Source organism: Micrasema longulum, unplaced genomic scaffold (genome assembly GCF_059751315.1).
Source record: "Micrasema longulum isolate JH-2025_06_02 unplaced genomic scaffold, ASM5975131v1 h1tg000662l, whole genome shotgun sequence".
In the NCBI taxonomy this organism is placed as follows: domain Eukaryota; kingdom Metazoa; phylum Arthropoda; class Insecta; order Trichoptera; family Brachycentridae; genus Micrasema; species Micrasema longulum.
In genome coordinates, this window is record NW_028277858.1 from 356429 (window position 1) to 362736 (window position 6308).

A 6308-nucleotide genomic window follows, 5' to 3' on the forward strand; every position below is an offset into this window, starting at 1 on the left:
TGAACCAAATCACCTACTAGGCAACGCCTGAAAACTTTGTGAATGTTACACAGTGTGTAAAGTGGCCACTCAAACCAGCCAATGCCAGGTCATAAGCCCTGTAAATGCCTAGACTTACATATTCCCTTCTCAAAAATGTTTTCCCGGTTTTCTCTGTTGAAATAAATTTGAATATGAACAACTCCCTAGGGAAGAAATCCAGCCAGTCTGCAATCATTTGGACATAATCAAACATGGTTTAATTTTGATTCAATTACAATTAGGAATTTCTTCAAATTGTAAGCTGGCGGAAATTTCTAATTTGAATGTTAATTCGCCATCATTAGTACCCAGTACATTTATCTTTCATACTTTGTTTTCGATTGACAATGTTACGTAATCGTGACTTTTTACCAAAGTTATTAATACGTTTTGAAACCGTCTACCGAAATCTGTGTCACTCAAAACGTGGCAAGTATAATTGTTCGTGTCATCTTTGATACTAGACACCACAGGTCTAGGTATCTGCATTACTCACTGAATGTCAAGTTCTTTTGCTGGTCTCCTGTATTTTCGATAATTGTATTGTGTCGCGTCGTTCCGCGTGATTAATAAATTGTACTAGCGGAATAAAAGATATTAGATACCAATTAAAACCTTATTATGGAACACGATTCAAGTGATTGAAATACAAGCTCATCATGCAGTCATATCAACCGAAAACACAATCTGAATTCCTAATTCGACATACCTATTAGACTATTTGAAATGTTTTTTATTTTTATGTTTTAATGCTGCAAATTAAACCCTGTCACATCCGAAACCACGATGATCAGTATGGCCATAAAAACATATTAGCATATTAAAAAAAAAATTAAAACAAAGTTTTTTTTTAAAATAACGTATTTAAAAAAACAAATCGTTGCTTTCTTCTGCAGGGGAGAAGTGAGGGGAGCGCGGCGAAGTATCAAACTCCCCCCTTTCCACTCCTTGTTTTACCCCTGCAGAAGTAAACAACCATTTGCTTTTTTTGATATATTTTTTTTTTAAATTTATTCGTTCTAAAAAATATTTTGATGTGCCAATATGTTTTCTTGCTCATACTTATCATCGTGGTTTCGGATGTGACAGGGTTTAATGAACACCCTGTATATTATGCAAAGTCATGTACCATCGTTAAAATTGTAACAATGAAGGAAGGAGGAGTCATGTTTTGAAACCGGTCGGCAGATAAAATATATTTAGTGATTTTGAACAAAGTTAATATTTATTTATATTTTTAACAAGGAAATCAAAAAGTTAGTGCTTCAAATGTTAATTTCATGAAGATTAAGAGTTGTCAGTTCTGAAATTTTGAAATATTACAATTGAAAACACCCTTTTATAAATAATTCATTTCGATCTTGCTGAGAGTTAAACCCAGAACCTTAGACGTGGTAGCCAAGAAGATATTTATTTAGCAATGTTTTGAGGGTGTCCAAATTTATGCAGATAAGGCCTGGATTTAACGCCCTAGGGAGCTTTTAATATTAACATGTTACAAGAGAGATGAACAACGTTTTAGATAAACGAATATAGAAGTCTGAGCATCTACAGGGCTGATGACATGTCATTTATTTATTTTATTTGACACTTTATATACATATACAATATATATACATATAAGGGTGGGCATATTGCCTTAAGGCAATTTCTTCCTACCTACCCAAACCGTTTAGTTTGAGAAAATTATAAATACATGGACATGTTGAATCTTACAATTTTATGCAAAAATATTAAAAATAAATATTAACAAAATAAATATATATATATATATATTTAAAAAAAAAATAACACCATACAATGAAGAGTGGAGAGGGGATGGGAAGGAAAGAAGAGGGATAAAGGAACAATTTAAATATTTAGATAGTGACATTTTAATCTTGACTTAAATGTAAATAAAGGAGTGTCTCTAACATTAGTGGGTATCCACAATCGAGCGACTACTACTGTGAAAGAAGGGACAAGAAAATTAGAGCGATGACAGGGTATTAAAAGGGTTCTCTCGTTACGAGAACGAAGAGATAGTCCGTGTTGTGAAAGAGGTTGGATGAGTTCTCTCAGATAAACAGGCGAAGTGGAATTATTTAAAATATTGTGAAGAAGTGTTAGAATGTGAATGTTTCTTCTATGCCTGATACTGAGCCAGTGTAGTTGCGTGCGATACTCGATTATGTGGTCAAATTTGCGAAAATCAAAGATATAACGAATACAAATATTCTACAATCGTTCTAACTTATCAAGTAATTCAGAGTTAGAATCATTAGCTGGTTTCAGTGGCTACTTTACATACTGTGTAACATTCAACATCCACGTTCCATCCATTCATCCATCTGTTGATGTTCGTGAATTTAAAGAGCTGAAACCTTTATTAATGCAGCTGAGATTCGTCTGGTTGAATTACTTCACTTACATACTAGGCAACGCAAAATTTTACAATTTTTTTACTTTTTAACCAGGTGGATTAATCAACAATGTTTTTAGTTTGTCTAAATTTACGTAGACGGACTTGATTCAACCTCCGACAAAAAAAATCATAGCATTGATCATAAGTAAGATTTATAAAAATTAAAAAATATTAACCTATGCGGACGACTTAGGAATTTTATATGAAAACAAAAATGACATTGAAACGACTAAAACCATCAACAATGACGTGCAAAAACTATTAGAATGGACAAACAAAAACTTCTTAACACTAAATGCCAAGAAATGCAATATAATACATTTCGAAACACAAAAGAAGAACCATAACATGAACATAAAAATAAACAACGAAACTCTTAAAGAACTAGAACATGTGACTTACCTAGGACTCACAATGGACAGACAATTAAAATGGACAAAACACATAGACGGACTCACTAAAGTAATGGCATCACTACATAGCCTCTTCTACAAAATTAAATATTTTATATCAAGAAAGGAAAAAATTATGATGTACGAAGCCTATGTCAAAAGTAAATTGAGTTACATGATCGCCTTCTGGGGAACTGGTAACAAGACAGACATAACAAGAATACAAAGACAACAAAATAAAATTCTCAAACTAACATACAACCTACCCTACCTGACCTCTACGACTGAACTGTACAAAAAAACACACCAGTTTGACATAAACTACTTGACTAAAATTGAGACCTTAAAAATTGTGCACAAAATAACACTGGGAAACATACAAGACGACGACATAATATTAGTCAAAAATGCTGACATACATAAATATAACACCAGACAACAAAAACACTATCATATTGAAAAAGCAAAGACAAACACAGGACAGTCAAAAATACTACATAATGGACTTAAACACTACAACGACCTACCTTACTACTTGAAAACTTTTAATGGAGACAAATTTAAAATCAATCTGAAAAAGCACATGATGACTGAACTAACTAGACTAGACGAGACATAAAATGACTAGACAATATTAAAATTTCTAATGTAACCCTAACGGGTTTTTTAAAATTGTAAATAAATAAAAAAATAAAAAATAAAAAAACAAATTACAACAGAGATGTGAAACATTTTAGAGATGGTAATTTGGAAGTCTAGGCATTTACAGGGCTTATGACCTGTCGTTGGCAGGTTTAAGTGACTATTTTAAACACTGTGTAACATTCGCTATTGTTCCTATGTTAGAATATCCATATTTATTTTATCATCCATTTACTGTCACAATGTTCTATTAAAATTAGAAAAGCCTTTGAATCGAAGGGAATACATGAAAAAACTCAGTACTCAGCTGAGTGCACCGTGGATGACGCAAAGATTAGATGCTCCCACTTTGCCAAGGCATGTGCGAAGCAATATCCAAAATATCCTTCCAAAATATGCTGCACAGGATTTCATAGACGACGAAGAAGAATCTTCAGCCAAAAAAGGCGCCACTGCAGCTATTGCACATCTAAAAAAAAAGAATGTCAAAAATGACCTGCGTCAAATGCAAAAATACAGTTTGCGGCGAACACAAAAATGACGTTTGTCATAACTGAATCTAAAGAAAATTATTAGGATATTATTTATTTTTTAATGCTGATTATATTGTAGTTCACTTGTTTGTAAGAAAGAAAAGAAAAAAAACTAATTTGTGATAATTAGCGGGATTTTGTCCCATTAGCTTAAAGCTTTTGATTTTTGTAACTTTTTTAAAGAGGTCTAATCATTTACGATTAACATTACTTAAAATAAACAAATTTATAATACAAATGCATTTTATTTTTAAAACTTATTCCATACTAGTCAGTTCAAATAAATATTATTATTAGCACAAAATTGGCATTTAAAAAGCGTGCTCCTCTGAAGCATATGGTTATCTTTTTCTATGTATTATGTATGGTTATCTTTCTAGGGTTAATTTGTTCATCTTAATGACTCCCTAGGCGGGGAAATCAAGGCTTTTCCCTACAAACATTTGAAGAAACTCAAAATATTGCAATGAAAAATTTTTTTTTGGCTTAGTTTAGTATTCCAATGACAATTTTTTTTAAACCACTGAACTACCTCATTAATCACATGTACGTCAAAATCACTTTTTCATCGTATTTTCGTTATTTAATTTTTATAATTAGATCTTTGAAACAGAATCGTGGTAATTTACAAATACCGTTTAAAGCAATAAAAATAACAAATCATCATCGTATCTGGTTGACAATGCCGACCCAAGCGTCGGCATCATCAGTTCAAGAACTGCGTGGATTCTATTTATGGAACGTGATTCTTAACTAAATATGGGCCTGACATCCAGAACAGTCGTCCCGAATACTCGTCATCGTCCTGTGATGTCAAAATGATGCGATACTCCCACACGGCACTACGTAATGGTGTGTCGTATGATTGATAACTCATTGCTAGCGGAAATAAAGCACTTCATTTCAAAACATCAATTTTCTCCGCCTCGCGGTGTAATGATCAGCGCACTTGTCTACTATGCGAGAGGTCTCGGGCTCGATTTCCGGCACGATTGACATGAAATATTTATTTTAAAAGGCGTTTTTACACTAGAATATTTTATAGTGCCTGGACTGGCAAAGCGTAAGACTAATCACCTTACCTTACCGTATTCGAGATACTCTGCGATTGATGTATCAATGCAGTGCCCTATGCACTGTTTGGCGCGGAAGGGGAATGATAATGATGATGAATGTAGGTACTAATCCAAATTTAAGTTATTTTTTATTAGGTAGATATTAGTTCTTTGTGATGACGATCTGATGAAATTAAAAAAAAATTGAGATGGCATATTTTAACTGTTATTCATAAATAGGAATAACATTCATCTTCCTGTTTTTTTTTTATCAGTTTAACAAAGGCTAAAAGCACCATCATTATCAGTTTGATTGTTTTATTATTTTCCTTTGATTTCCGTCATTTCGTAGTATATTTTTACTAACAAAAAAAATCCTTATAATGTCACTATAAATGTAGATACCTACTTACTACAAATCATTTTGATCATTCCCTTATCCCCATCTAATGGTGCATAGGGCATTGCATTCGTACGTACTCTATTCGCAGCGTATCAGCAATCTTCTCTGATAGTGAAACAGTATGACGTATGCAGTAGGTAATTAATGTATTGGGTGTTAACAGTGTCCATTTTTTCCAAATGACGAGAACACAACAAAAAAAAAACAATAAATAAGTCAATAATTCATAGCATCTACACCGTACACTGCCCAAATATCGCGAGCAGATTTGTGCAGCTTTATTCTCACGGTTGAACGCGAACGAAAGGAGGTGTCGAAAATGCTCACTTTTGTCTGCTTGACTTTCCATTTTGAAAGCTTGTAATCAAATAAAATAATATATCTAACGTAAACGCAATATCTTGTAGAGCAGAAATTTTTTCTTTCGAATAACGTCTATCCTTTACCAGTTGTTTGACTTTTGATGCAGATTTTTAAATTTCTAAAAAAACGGACTCAACTTATGTAAACGCCTAATATAAAGCATTTTATACCGTTATTAAAAAAATATTATATTGTAGTTTTTCTAGTCGTAAAAATCATAGTTAGCTAAGTACTTTTTTGTTATTTTATATCCTTATTTTATATTTAGGTTGTAATTAAACCTATTTATATGTTAAAGTAAGTAGGTAGGTAGTATTTAGGTAGTCAAAAATACAACCTGTCTGGAATTGGGGGTGCTTTATTTGTAGGTAAACTAGGTAGGTAGGTATATAGTCGAACTATTAAATTTGGTACGAACCTACCAATAAAAGAGTACAATTACATCCACAGTCTAAAGATAACTTAGGTAGGTCCTTAAAACAAAATTCACCTAGT